Below are 13,299 nucleotides of genomic sequence, written 5' to 3' on the forward strand. Positions count from 1 at the left end.
TCATACACCAATGCCACTTTAATTGGTTTGAGCTGAGAGGTAGCAAAATTAATCTATTTACTGCATTATAAAATGAAGCCCAGTTCAAGCCTGATTACAGCAAATCACCCTCCCTTTCACCAAAAGTAAAATTTGCATTTGATGTATGTGAAAATTCTTTTTTTTTAATGGTATATGACTGTTTAAACTACCTTATTTAGCTGGGTAAAAATTGTTTTAGTTAAGCCCTGGTTTAGGTGAGTCAGTAAATATTTGTACAACTAACATCAGTAAAGGAAAATTCTGCAAGGCAAGTTTGCTTTTGTTTAGGCAAACAGAATGATAAAAATAAAATTGTGTCATGTAAAATTAATGCTTAGTGAAATCTTACTTTTACAAGTGCTGTTATTAGGCAAGGCTGCAGATCTGTCACCACAGTCTGAATATCAAATGTATGAAAGAGAACATTTCGGTATCACAGCACTAATACTACTAGAGTCAAGATGCTTTTAGACATGTAATGTCATATATAGGAAAACTGTTCTTGAAGTAGTTGGGCACCAAAACGTTCTTTTGTTCCAAGATTTGAGAACAAATTGAGGTAGAGATGCAGGAGAAGACAAAATGTGCTAGCTGATGTCTTCCAGAACAACAAAAAAGACTTGGCCTTTCACAGGTTTTCCTGTTGTCTCTTATTTGGAATGATAAATTCACATTAATGGGCTTTTACAAAGCCTACAATTTCATGGGATTACTAAACTTATCCTAAATTATTTGGGGTTTCAGAAAAAACTCCGTAACCATTTGTCAGTGACTTTCAACAGCATTTAGGATTTTCAGAAAGGCCTCAGGCACTTATCTGGAATATAAGTGTAAGAACTTGTGGAAAAGGTTTTGCTGTCATTTCCCAAGAGTTCTAATGAAGGTAATTTGTAGGTACCCCATGGAATCACAGAATGGGTCAGGTTGGAAGGGACCACAGTGGGTCATCTGGTCCAACCTCCCTGTTCAAGCATCTCCAGCTCATTGCAAATTTGAATGCTTATGGAGTTTGGATAAGGATCTGCCATATTCAACACATCCTGAATAAGCCCAAAAACTAAAACAGAAGAACAGAAAATCTGAGTTTTGAAAGATTCCTCATTTGTCTCAGTTCCAAGACCCCTCAGTGTACTGTGGTTCAGCTAGGATGTCTAGCAGACATTAAGCACCTGTGAATCTACAAGCCAAAGGGATGAAAACCCAGAGCAGTACGAGGCAACAGGGGGGCTCAGAGAGTGGTTAATGAGGGGTCAGAGGATCCTCAGAGGCATCAGCGTTGCCCCCTTCCCTGCTGACAGGTTGCTTCCCTGTGTGCACATTCCCAGGACACGGCGAGGGCTGTGCAGAGAGCAGGGTGACCTTGGAGGGGGCCTGGTGAGCCCCAGCCCTAAGGACAGCACCCCTTGCCCTCGCACCTGCCGTGTCCGGGACTGCTGCCCAATCCTCTCCTATTTTACAGGCCACCGGGAGGTCTCAGAGGAAACAATTTATTCTAATGAGGATCGCTGTGTTCCCAGGTCTGATACACCCGTCCTTGGCCACTCACAGAGGTGACTTTACTGGGCTCGTCTGGGCTCTGGGGGTTTGTTCCTCCAGCCTGAGCTCTCCACGTGACTCCAACCAGGAAACCCGATGTTACAATATCAGCTTTTCTCTGCGGCTTGACTTGGAAAGAAGAGCAAGATGAATTTCCCTGTGCTGCAGTGCCACACAGCAAATTGCTGTGAGAGTCTCAAATCCTCTGATAAAGAAGATCTTTGAGAAACAGATGCCATCCAGGCTCCATGTTTCGTGTAAGTCCCTTTATCAAGAATTTCACCTGTTATTACCCTGATTTCATGTTTATCTACTGAATAAACACAACTTCTTGTTGTGACTAGTTGGTGGCCAGAGAGTAGAAAAATTTGCAATAAAAAAGCATAGCAGTGACTTCAGCTTAGAGAGTTGTCTGGTTTCCACAAAACCTCCCATCAAGAGTTGCAGTCTCTTAAATCTATGGAAGCAGTAATTAGCCTTTCCAGGTACCAAATCTGTATTTATTTTTAATTGAAGAACTTTTATTATTGTCATGCTAAACAGCATGAAAAAGTTTCAACCCATAACAAAAAAACAAAAACAACAAAAAAACCCAAAACAAAACCAAAAACAAGCAAACAAAACAAAACAAAACAAAAACAAAAACAAAAACAAACAAAAGAAAGTACCGACAAACAAACAAAAAGAAAAAAAATTCCACAACTGTAGCCATTAAGCTGAAGGGAATTTATTTATTTTGTGAAGTTATTTTTCATCAACTGGTCTCCTGTTTTCCAACAATCAATGGGTTCCATCTCATCCTTGCTCCCTCTGCAGCTCTGTGGCAATGAAGGGCTGCCAGGTAGAGCAAGTCAAACACGCCCTTCCCTAAAGGGGTGCTGCTGGAGGCAAACAGCATCTTGGGCACCAGAAAGAGGTGGAAAGAACGAGCCGACCCACACAACCAGGGCCACAGAAAGCTGTGCTGCACAAGCAGAGAACATGAATATGTCTGCAATGGAGAGAAATGTTGATACAGACAGTATCAACATGATGTGAAAGACACAGTCAACCATGAGCCTGACTTTTCAGAAAAAAAAAATAAGCAGAGAGGTTATCCTGCACCGGTTTTTACATGTAACATTTTCATAATCATTCAGCACACCTCCCATAGAAAGACTTCCCACTGCCACTTTCCTCCTCTCATCAAAGTGTTGTGAAAAAAGCTGGTAAATGATAACATTAAATCGCATTTTAGTAAGGTTAAGTAGGCTGCCAACAACAAGGAGCTTTACCTAAAGTGTCTTTCTGAGTCTCAAACAAAACAAAGCCTATCTTATCTCCACATCAATTTACATGCTGTAATCCAGGATGCTTCCCATCTAATTTTGTTCGAAGAAGTAAAAAAAAAAAGTTTTGCAGGAATTTCCCTTATTTTAAAATGACCTAATTAGTCCCAAGTTTGCATAGATTTCAAACCAAAACTCAGGTGCAGTCAGGCACAGCCATTCTTTGCTTTGTTTACCCATCTGTTTCTCTGCACTTGCAACATAGATGAAACGTGGCAGAACTATTTAATGTGAATGGTACTGAGAGTATGGAACAAGTTACCACTGTCGGGAGTTAGTGCAGAGCATACACGTGTTCAAATTACTGGAGATTTGTTTCTCTCGTAGGGAGGATTGAGGGATGAAAATGCAAAACCATGGGATTCAGCTAAACTAAACAAAGGAATTGATACTGTATTTTGGACCAGATGCCTTTTTCCTGAAAAGATTTTCCTTCCAAATGATTCAGGTGCAAACTTGTTGTCTGCCGAGACTAAGAGCCAAGAACCCTCTATATTGCTTCTGGGTGTGACACGTGACTGCAGGCAGGGGGTTTCTGGCTGGTTTTCTTCTGATTCAAGTCTTACTTTTTTTGTGTGTGAAGTATGTGCACTGGGATAGGAGTCCTACAGGCTTTGGCTGAGGACTGAATTTTGGCCAGGCCTGAGTGGGTACAAAGCAAGGAAGAGAAAGACGGGCCAGGGGTGGAGGTTGTTAGCGAGCTTCTTCATGCTCTGCAGAGAGGTTGCTGTGTTCAAGGAGGCTCTCTGAAATAGGTTCTAGGCTCAGCATCAGCTCTGTAGAAAAATCTGTTGGGCAAGAGCAATGGTTATGGCACATGAACAACAAAAAGCAGAAAAACACATACTCCCTGTATGTTTGTATTCTGAGGCAAAATTCCTCTGACATCCGTGGGGGCAACACAACCCTGGATCACCTGAGGACTGAGTTTTACCTACAAGGCATCATCTCAACCCAGATGATTGCAAGGGCTTTGATACTAGCTCAAACACAGAACTGAGCTAACACGTTTGCAGGACTTCTAAATTAGAGCTGGCTCATGTCCAGGCAGTTCGAAGCACAAGCAGAGCAGCCTCAGGTCTGTCTGAAATGTCCGTATAGATGGATTCTCAGATAGGATGCTCTGAAGTGTTGCCTCTTGTGGTTTCAGTTAGCGTGTGGGTGGCTGAGTTCTCTGAATCACACGTTGTAAAAACAGCAGTTTGATGGTCCCATTAACAATATAGATAGTTTTGGGTTCAGTATGAAAGCCCTTCTTTTCGGAATTCCTCAGATCTGAGGAATGGGTTGAAGGAAAAAAAAGAATCTGATTCAGAACTCAAAAGGAATTCATGTCTTTCCCACAACACTTACTACTGGGAAAGATTACTAACTTTTACTCGAAGAGGTATTGACCAATAACTCTCCTAGTGTTTTCCTGGTAGCACAGCAAAGTGTAAGTAAAGAATGGAGAATGTAAGTAAAGATAGAGAATAAGAGTGTTTTGCTTTCCAACATTAAAAAATAAAATAAAATCCCCATCTTATGCAGGCAAGTATACATGCACACAGAGCGCCTTCAAATTTGCAGAGAGAGTGAAACTCAGACTAATGGCAGAGTTTACTAAAATTCATCAGGCCATGTGAATGTAGGGCACTCACACCACAACATAATGAAAACCATCAGAGCTCCAACTTCATGTGGTTTTCATGGACCCACAGCATCTGCTTGCTTTGTTTTGGAATTTTGCCTCTGCCCCATGCGAGTCACTGTGTCAAGAGAAGTATGTGAGGGAGTCCTCTGGGTTTACAGAGCAGGAACAGCAGGAACATCATAGCTGAACCATTCCAGGTGCTTGTTAAAACAGGTTTCGCAAAATGAGAGAGGAGAAAGGTCCACAGGGGTTAAACTGCAGACAACAGTCTGATGGGCCACTGCCTTGCATTTCGTGCTGTCATTAATTTCCACATGTGCCAGACTGCTGTATTATAATTTCTTGATTAGTTAAAATGGGGACTACTCCATATCACTATAAATGAACACATGGATAAAAAAACCCCAAGAACCGAAACCAAAACAAAATCCAAAACCAAACCAACAGAACATAGGTCCTCACTCAGTGTTTACTTCCAAGGACAAGTACAGCTTGTGCACAGTGACATGCAGTAAGGCTTTTTGTCAAGGATTTGCAGATTTTCCTCACCCACTAAATCTTTTCTCCATAATACGTAAAACTCAGCAGTAAGTGAGATTGCTATATTGCTCTTCACCAGAAATTGGTCTGACCTGGTGTACACAAAAGTGTAGACAGATTGTTCTAAGTAAGACCAAAAAAAAACCCTGCAATTAGGATTTACCAAAAGGAGCTCTCAGAAGATGCAGTCTGGAAAGGACAGGGGTTTTTATGTCTCTGTGAAGCACAGAAGGGAGGTGCTATCTGAACCCTATAAGTAGAAACGTGTACAAGCAGACAAAACATAGCTGGAGTGAGGTCATGTCTTTGTCAGTGCCACTCAGGAAGCCTGACTTCACCCTGAGGGACCCCAGCAGCGATGTTCTAGACAGCAGCCCTGGACCTGAATGGCAAATGTGCCAGCAGAGAGAGGATAAGAAGGAAGTGACTACACAACCAAGAACTATTATTCATCCTTATTACAGTGTAGTTGCTCAGTGTTGTTCATGTGGCTTTGTCTAGGAGTAGAAAACACGCAGCAAACGTTGACTGTACTGAAAACTGATAGACCTCAATGTGTGATTATAAAGAGGCACTTATTATCAAGCAAGACTTTTCTGCTGAATGCCAAACACAACTCTTAGCACAAAAAAGTTTAATATTTTTATCAGTGACCTGGAAACAGAATAGAATCATAGAATCATAGAATGACCCGGGTTGGAAGGGACCTTAAAAATCATCTCGTTCCAACCCCACTGCTGTGGGCAGGGACAGCTTCTGCTGGACCAGGTTGCTAATAACCCCATCCAACCTGGCCTTGAACATTTACAGGGATGAGAGACCCACAGCTTCTCTGGGCAACCTGTGCCAGTGCCTTACCACTCTCATCAGGAAGAATTTTTTCTTACTATCTAATCTAAACCTATTGTTTTTCTGTTTAAAGCCATTCCACCTTGCCCTGTCACTACAAGTTCTTGTAAATAGTCTCTCTCCATCTTTCCTGTAGGTTTCCTTCAGGTACTGCAAGGCAACAATTAGATTACCCTGAAGCCTTCTCTTTTCCAGGCTGAACAATCCCAATTCTCTCTGTCTTTCCTCACAGCAGAGGTGCTCCATCCTCTGATCATCTTGGTGGCCTCCTCTGGACTCACTCCAACAGCTCCATGTCCTCCCTGTGCTGGGGATCCCAGAGCTGGAGGCAGCACTGCAGGTGGGGTCTCACCAAAGTGGAGCAGAGGGGCAGAATTCCCTTCCTCCCCTGCTGCCCACACTGCTTTGGATGCAGCCCAGGACACGAGGGGTTTCTGGGCTCCCAGTGCACATGGCTGGGTCATGTCCAGCCTCTCATCCACCAGCACCCCCAAGTCCTTCTCAGCAGGGCTACTCTCAGTTTGTTCATCCCCCAGCCTGGATTGACACTGGGGGTTGCCCTGACCCAGGTGCAGCACCAGCACTTGGTCTTGTTAAACGTCGTGTGATTCCCATGGTCCCACTTCTCAAGCTGGTCCAGGTCCCTCTGGAGGCATCCTGTCCTTCAGGTGTGTCACTGCACCACTCAGCTTGGTGTCATCAGCAAATCTGCTGAGGGTGCACTTGATCCCTTTGTCTGTGTCATTGATGGAGATATTAAAGAACACTGGTTCCAATATAGACCCCTGAAGGACACCACTTGACATATAAAATCACGGTCACATCATAAATCATAAAATCAGTTTGGGAGACCATCTAAGACTTAAGGTGGGCTGGACATTGACATGAAGAATTTAGGATCCTGATGATTAAGTATGGAGCAGAGCAGTACATCTGGAAACAAAGACTGTTCCACCTTAGAAGAGGAACATTCGCTCCAGAGAAGCAGGGAGACATAGACCTTTTGCCAAGGCAAAGGGTGAACCTGCTGTTCATCAGGTAATGTGAGTTCCTGGTGTGGTGCTCTGCACAACAGAGTTATGGCAAGTCAAGTTGTGCATGTATTTTACACTGGCATGAGCAGCATTGCTTTGTCCAGCAGCAACATCCAGAGCTGAAAGATATTTTTTGTAAACTGAAGAAGGCTAAGACATGGACCCTGAGAATGACTGAAATATTAAAAAATTTTTCTTTGCCTATGCACAAGGTCCTTACTGTGTTTAAGCCTCACAAAGCAAGTGCTAGAGTGACAAGGCTATTATCTATAATTTTCCTCACTAGGAAGAAGAAGTAGATTCTTCAGACTAGCAGGAAAATGTTTAATAAGGTGTGATGTCTGGGCACTGCAGCTAAATGCATTCAGATTAGAAGTTGGATGCAACTTTTTAACTGTTAAGGTTAAACAAGCCTTGGAACACTTTACCAAAAGCTCTTGTTTCTTCCCTGGAAATACCAAGATCTTGGGTTTAATGAGTCAAGTGGGTCAAACTCAGTGTTTTGGATGCGAACACATGGCCTTTCTGGAGCCCAAACATATATTGATTCCAAAAGTCTATGTGTGTGCTTCTGATCTCCTGGAGGCTGAGGTTTGAGAACTTCCCAGCCACAGCAGGGGAAGAGCCCAAGACACAAATCACCCCTTAATGTGCTCTGCCTTCCTCCTGCTTTGGGCATAAATCAGTCACCAAATAAGAAGGTGGTGAGGCTGACAACAGGCTAACTTGCAGCTGCCAAGCACAAACACAGTGCTAACACTCATCCTTCCTCACACAACAGCAGTGAGAACCTTGTGGTAAACCAGGTGATTGTAGCGGTCAGTGTTCCAGGATGAAAAGGGTGGGTTGTTGTTGGGAAAGGTCATGGGTGGGACACTGTGTTGTTATGTTTTCTTTTAAAACATGTCACCATATGGTTTGCATGTTTTGAAGTAGTGAACTTCTGCTCTTGTGCAGAGGAGAATGGTTTTCCTACACAGGGGATGGGTGAGTTTTTATGAACCATGGAAAGTCATGCTGTTCATTGGCAAGGGTTTGAGTACACACATTTTTCAGTTCATATTGGAGCATATAAACCCCAGTAAACATCAGGAAGGAAATAAGGTTGCCTGGTGTGGCTATGATCTAGACCATGACATGCACATTTCAAAATGTTCTCTAGGGAGAAAAAAAATCTGAAAATATTGCAGGCAAGGGAGCAGAGAAGTTCTGAGAGAGAGCAGGTAATTTGGGAAACAGCCTTGAGGCTATGATGAAATCTCTGTAACTCAGACTACACAGGAGAGCAAAAGTTTGCGTCGACTGGGAGGTTTCTTACCCTGTTCTCCTAATGCCCTGAAAGGTGGGCTGTGTGTTTTGATACTGCTTTGTAAATCCATTCCAGAGATAGGAATGACATTTTGTAGCATAACATATAGTGGAAGTAGTGTTTTTGTCTAGTGAACCTGCTCCAGAGTTTTCTCCTGCTGAAGATCACGTAGATGGATTTTGAAAGGACCAGTTTTCAGATCAACCTAACATCAAGCTGTTCTCTGCTTTGCCCATGTGTCATAACCCCTAGACACTTTGTTTATTTCTTTACAAATTTCTTTGCAACATGGCTGCTGACGATTTTCAAGACTCATATTTGATGATATTTTTGGTGTCTACTAAAAAGGGAAATAATTTCCTGTGGTACATTGCAGTATCATGTAATAGAGCTCCGGGGAGATTTTCCCATTCCTTTTAAACACACGCCATCCCGGAACAATGGAGAAAAAGGAGTCATGATATTTATCAATTTTCACCATTTACCTTCCTGAAATGGAAACCATAATGAAATACCATGCACGCTATAGCACTGTATGGGCAGGAAAACTAGACAAAGTCTTCCATTGTACTGGTCTGGTTGTTACAGGAGAGGATCTGCCTACTTTGGTGAAACAGGATGTACTGCATATTTTGTAGTTTTGCCCAGTGCTCCAATCCCTGTGGGCTATGCCTTTTCAACAGCAGCAATAAAAGAAAAAAAAGACTGAGGCCCTTCTTTTATACCACTTTTATTTTAGGGGGATATTAAATACAAAGAGTTTCACTCTCAGTGGAAATTGTCCAACTGACTCCAGGATACTGTGTAATCATTAGGAACTGGAAAAACTCAAACTGCCTGTCTGTAGTGGCTTGGATAAGACCTGCTGGGTGCATTCCAGAAATGAATATTGCAGCTGTGATGACACTTATGTTTGGTCTCTTCTTTCAGGGTGAATTGCGCCCTTATGCCCAAGGCCAGCATAAGTCTAATGCATCATTTGAGATCCATTTAAGCCCTTAAAATAAGACTAACATAGCATTTAAATGTTAGATGGACCTCCTGGCCCTTTTGATGGAAGTGAGTGCATTGCAAGAAATGTGCTAAACATTAAAATGTATGTGTTAATCAATAAAATGTATGTGCTATTCATTAAATGTATGCTTTCCACTGTTAAAGACAGTAAAATACATCCCAAAAATGATGGCCCTGCCTTACGTATGCATTCTCTCATCATTTCTTCATACAACATCCTAGTTTGCAAAGTGTCTTAGACCTCCCCATCTGAAAAGGAACATTGTGGAGCTCTCAGCTGACACTGCAGTCTGTTTGTGTCCTTCTGATTTTCCTCAACAGTAGCAGGACTGTCCACTCTGGGAAATAGTGTAGTTGGATAGGAGGAGATCTGGATGTGGAACAGCTGGTGCTAACGATGTGGCATCCACTCAGTACACCTTTAGGTGGATTTATTTGGTCTAGCTCTAGTCTATTCTTGTGCCCATGGGAACATAACTTCTGGTTTAGTTTCATTCAAAAGGAATCCTGTTTGTGTGCTCCATGACCCCTACCTGGTGCAAATCAAAGCTCAGTAAGTAGAGATAATAGGGGAATAATAGGAGAATCCCTCCAAAAGCTCATTCATGATCCTCCCCTAGATGTGCCCAGTGCACACCTACCTGCCTTCTTAGACAATGTACAAGAGCAAGAAGTGCTCTTAAAATGATCCTACTTGTGGATTAATGTTACAGAACTCTCTGTGGGAAGAGCAAGCTGCAGGGTCTCCATATTTCCCCTTCATGGCAAAGATTTCTGTTCTGAGTGAGGGCCGTCCAGCTGAAGCCCTGTGCTGACAGCCGTGCCACCTGAGAGCACTGCCCCCAGCTCCTGCCTCACAGCACCTGCAAAGCTCTTCCTCCCTGAGTTTCAGGGCAACCAGGATTCAGATGGAAAAATCTGTGCACACGGCAACCAGAACTTGATATCTTAGATGGTGGAGCATGTGTATTAATGCCAGGTGAGATCTGGCAAGTGAATGTTTGTTTTAAATTTCTCTTTAATCACTCTTACAGTTTTAACTTTGAAGTCTAGGGAAGTACATTTTCTGGTTTATGCCTCAGATGACATGTAAAAAGATATTCCACCTACAGTACTGGAATATCATTTATAGAAGTGTAAATTCATAAAGCTATACCTCTAACAATTTGTCCACATGGAACTATCCCAATTTGCATAAACTGAGGACTTGACTGAAAAAAAAAAAAAAAAGAAAGAACTTTTGAGGCACTTCTTTTATTATAATTGCTCCAGAATTTCAGATCTAGGTATTTAAGGATATATATACAGTCTATGTGAAAAAAAGGAAAACAAGATTTGAATAGAAGTGAGTCTCCTAATTCAGTATTGAATTAGTTTTTGTTTAGATGAGGCTCAATAAAAATTTTAAGTTGCACAGCTCACTGAAAGATTCACGAATGGAGCTGGGAGGACAGGGAGAAGCTAAACATAAAAATCTTTGGAAAAAATATTTAAAGAAATAATGATAAAAAGTGGTAAGGTTTGGAGGGCTACAAGAGAATGCAGATTTATTTGAGTTCTGTTTTTCTACTACAGATGTTCTGGTAACTAGAGCAGAGATGTTCAGAGACCACATATCGGCTGTAAAATTCTAGGACTGAGATTAATTAAATGTCTGCTGCTCCTCACAAAAACTACACTGGAGAGTTTTTTGGGCCTTCTAGTCTTCTGAATGAACAGCTGTAGCATACATCACATGCACATCTTGCACTCTTAAAATGTATTTTTATAACAAGTGTCATTTTTTTATAAGGAAAGTTTAACATTTTACCCTTCCTCTGATTATCTTGCTGCTGTTCAGAAAATAAAAAAGGATAAGGGTCTGATACTTACTGTACTAACATCTGATATTTCCTGCAGAGCACTGCCTCCACCCAACATGTGTTTTTAAATAAAATTCATAGTAGGTTCAATGGTCACAAATACTCACTTATGGCTTATGTGAGTCCATTTCTTGCAACAGTTGTAGGAAGGTGAGGACCTCATTCCTGCCTATTCTCTAGGTCAACACCTAGGAAATACGATTTGTCATTTGTGTCTTCTTTCTCCCCCTGACTGGACAATCGTATTGCTTCTTTTGATCAGTCAACTCACACCTCCTCTGGATCCTGCTATGCAGGTGAAGGGTGCACTTTTATTATGTGATTTATTTTTATATATGATTAATCTTGCAGAAATCTCTTTTCCTCCTCCATAAGCCGACACCCTAACAATCTGATTTCTGGATGCCAGGCCTCAAAGAGTTTCCTATTTTAATTTGATATGGTACTCACAAACTCACAATATTCTTGTGTTGTTACACTTCAACAGTGCCCAACCCACCTTCAACTCCATACCCCTTATGGCTGCCTCCTTAGCTCTTACAGAAAAATGAAGCTGATGTCAAATGTAAGATTTCCAACCTACTGGAACTGTTATATACTCGATATATTATTTACACATGCCACTTATAAAAACATAAGCCCCAAGCCAAAGGCGTCTCCTTCACTCCCACATGGCTGTACTTGAAGATGTCATTGACCATAAAGAAACAAGCAAAACATTTTACCTTAAAGCTACAGCACTTCACACCATAAAGACTTGCGTTTCTTACCAAGTATAACTTCTTTAAGTTCATCATTTTACTGTAAATGAAGACAATTTTATTTTAAACCTGACCAATTACAACAGCTACAGGTGGTGGCCAAATGCAGTGGTGGCTTGTGAGGAGCACAAAGGTACAACCTGACTAATGCCACCCAAGAACCTGCACACTGAGGAACACCAGCCTGTGTCTTATTGTGAAAATACTTTCTAATTGTTTTTCTGAGGTAGATGTTACTTGACCTTTAAATAAATAATTTCAACCCTATAAAAACTGTACCGGACTCCTTAAAAATGTCAGCTGTGTGTGGAGGAAATGCCAGCTGTGGAACAGAGACAATGTACAGCCCACAACAAGCTTTCCACTGCTGCCTTTGCCACGTGCAATATGAGAAAGACAAAGAAGTTACCTCAGTCTCCAGAAGCCCTCAATTCCCAATACATCTGGTAGGACTGGCAAGAAGGATACACCAATAACGGTGGTGTTGTCTTATTTATCAATCACAAACCCACTTTAATATCAACAAGCAACTTAGAGTCAGTCAAAACAACCACCAAGAGGTCTCCATCTGAATGGGTTTTCATAGCATTCAAGCCATGTAAAGACACATGGTCCAAATAAGGGACAACGCTGACTGTGCTGCTGTCCTAGGGTGGGGGTCAAGGCTGTATAACTTATTCCAAATGCTGGAATATCTAGTCCTTTCCAGAACACTAGCCTAAAATATTAATCTTTAAGAGCTCTTTGCAAAATTACTTATAATGAATATTTTATTTAATAATGAGCACTTTAGAAATAAATTTTTTCAGTGGTTGTCATGCATCACTGTAGGAAAACTTTAAAGTGAATAGACTTGAACATTATAATTATAATGTTTGTATTGTTAAAACTGCTGACAAGACCAATAAAGCATAGTAGATTAGAGAAGCAGCAAAATATCACTGGTAGATTTCTGGGGGACTAAAGATTCAAACAGCCTCCTGTTGCAGGCAGGCTTGGCCTTGCCGATATCATAGAATCATAGAGTCATAAAATGGTTTGGGTTGGAAGGCGACCCCGAAGATCATCTTGTTCCGACCACCCTGCCATGGGCAGAGACACCTTCCACGAGACCAGGTTGCTCAGAATCCCATCCAACCTGGTCTTGAACACTTCCAGGGATGGGGCAGCCACAGGAGCTCTGGGCAACCTGTGCCAGGGCCTCACCAGCATCACAGAGAAGAATTTCTTCTTAATATCCAATCTAAATCCACTGTCTCTCAGTTTGAAGCCATTCCCCTTATCCTGTGTCTCCATGCTCTTGTCCCATCTTTCATGAAGGTTCCCTTCAGGTACTGGAAGGCCACAGTTAGGTCACCACAAAGCCTTCTCTTTTCCAGGCTGAACAATCCCAATTCTCTCAGCTTTTCCTC

This window comes from Manacus candei, unplaced genomic scaffold, assembly GCF_025592945.1.
Source record: "Manacus candei isolate 608988 ecotype Guabito, Panama unplaced genomic scaffold, ASM2559294v1 h1tg000014l, whole genome shotgun sequence".
Lineage (NCBI taxonomy): Eukaryota > Metazoa > Chordata > Aves > Passeriformes > Pipridae > Manacus > Manacus candei.